The sequence below is a fragment of the Lissotriton helveticus genome, chromosome 2_2, assembly GCF_964261635.1.
Source record: "Lissotriton helveticus chromosome 2_2, aLisHel1.1, whole genome shotgun sequence".
In the NCBI taxonomy this organism is placed as follows: domain Eukaryota; kingdom Metazoa; phylum Chordata; class Amphibia; order Caudata; family Salamandridae; genus Lissotriton; species Lissotriton helveticus.
This window is the reverse complement of record NC_136060.1, coordinates 295,242,585-295,244,749: the sequence shown is the minus strand read 5'-3', so window position 1 is coordinate 295,244,749 and position 2,165 is coordinate 295,242,585.

Sequence of the window (2,165 nt, the reverse complement as noted above, 5' to 3'; positions counted from 1 at the left end):
GAGGCAGCAGGACATGCGACTGCAGAGCATGTTGAATCCGTGCATATCTGAAGCGTTCAGAGTCCGGTAGGTCGTACTGTTGTTGCAAGGAGGCGAATGTTATCACTTCGCCTTTTACCCAGATGTCCTTTATCTGCGAGATCCCAATAAGATCACACCTATCAAACCCATTCGTCCTCCACAGGCTACCCAACTTCTCGGAATCCCATAGAGGGGTTGCCAGCGTGAGCATGCCCTCCCATCCCAATATTTTCTTCGTAGTGTGCCATACGTACGTGGACTGAGTGTTTGGTCGGCCCGGTTAGTGGGTAGAGTTTAGCTATCGAGCAGAGTGCCTGGTTGTAGTTCTCTCCTGGTAGAAGCCACCTATCTATAGCATATCCCGGATCGTATGGGTGACCGTAAGTGCCATGGTTGATAGCTGCGAGGTGCGCTGCCCAATGGTATTTTTTTCATATCTGGGAGGCTAATTCCCCCATCATACCAATTCAGTGCGAGTTTGGCCAAAGTTATTCGGGATTCCCGTCCCACAATAGGTCTCGCTGCAGGCCCTCGACTTCTTTCAAGTACGATGCCGGAACTGGATCCATGTAATTTTGTAATGGATATAGAAAGCGGGGCAGGGACATCTTTTTAAAGAGAGAGTTTTCCAGTTGGCAATGTCGCGTTTCAACCTTTGTAGTGGTGGAAGAAGATTGCGGTTGAAACGGAGTGTCTGATTAAGGGAGATAAAGATACCCAGGTAGGTAAAGCGCACAGTGTTGATTTGGATTGGGCAGCCTCGTGGCGGGCGGATCCCCTCTAAGGACATATAAGAGGGACTTGTTCCAATTAATGGAGAACCCAGAGCACCTCTCAAATATCGCCAGGATGTCTAAGACTACAACAAGGGGATAATTTCGTGGAGGCTAAGTATAGCAGAATATAATCTGCGTACAGAGAGCTACAGTCCTCCCACTCGGGGGACCAACACAAACCTCGTATCATTGGGTCTTTGCATATCCATGTCACCAGTGGTTCCAACGCATGGACAAAGAGAGGAGGGGAGAGAGGACATCCCTGACGGGTCCCCAGACTCAGGCCAAACAGGTCCAACTTCTTGTTGTTAACCACAACCTGTGCCAGGAGCCCCGCATATAGGAGCCGTACCCACTGGATGAAGCCCGGACCAAACCCCATTTTGGCAAGTACGGCAAAGAGATAAGGCCATTCAATGGTATCGAATGCCATTGTCATATTTAATGACACAATTATCGCTGCTTCTTGAATCGTGGATACTCTCCCTAGTACCCCGTGCACTCTGCGCAAGTTCAACACAGTGTTTCGGTGCGGCATGAAACCGGACTGGTCAGGATGTACCAAGCCGCTAATTACCTTAACAAGGCTATTTGCAAGGAGCTCGGCGAGGATTTGGGGCTCTGCATTGAGTAGGGAAATCGACCTATAAGAGGCACAGTCAGTCTTGGGTTTACCCTCTTTATGAATTGTGACTAGTTTAGGTACCCTCTGGTCAACCGGTAGGATCCCCAGGTCTTTGCTCTCTTCGAACATGGTCCGAAGATATGGGGTTAGTTAATCAGGTCTACGTTTGTACAATTCAATGGGAATGCCATTAGGGCCAAGAGCTTTCGTGAGCGCAGAGACCTAATGGCTTCCGCTACTTCATCGTCTGTCAACACACCCTCCAGGAAGTCACAGTCTTCTACTGACAGGGTGGGGAGTGCAATATCTTGTATTAGGGATTTTGATTTTCCTCAGAGAAGGTTGCTTTGGTGCGGTATACAGTGCTGTAGTGTGTGGCAAATTGATTCGCAATGTCTTGTGGGTCAGTCAGGGATCTGCCATCCACACTTATTAATTCCGGTACCAGACCACGAGCCCATTCCTTCTTGTCGAGCCACGCAATCAATTTCCCTGCTTAATCTTCCAGATTGTATTGTCTGCCCAGTTTTTCCTTCCCCAGACTTTTGGCCCTGCCCGTGGCTAGTGCTTTGTACTCCTCTTGTTTGAGGTTGCAACATGTGAAGTTTTTCATGAGTTACCTCAAATTCTAAGTCTTCCTCCAGCGGGAGATACCATGGATTAATAGGATCAGTATTCCCCACCCTTTTTTTGGCCGAGGACTATTTGCGCCCATACCGGGGGAATGATCAGAGATTCCTCCT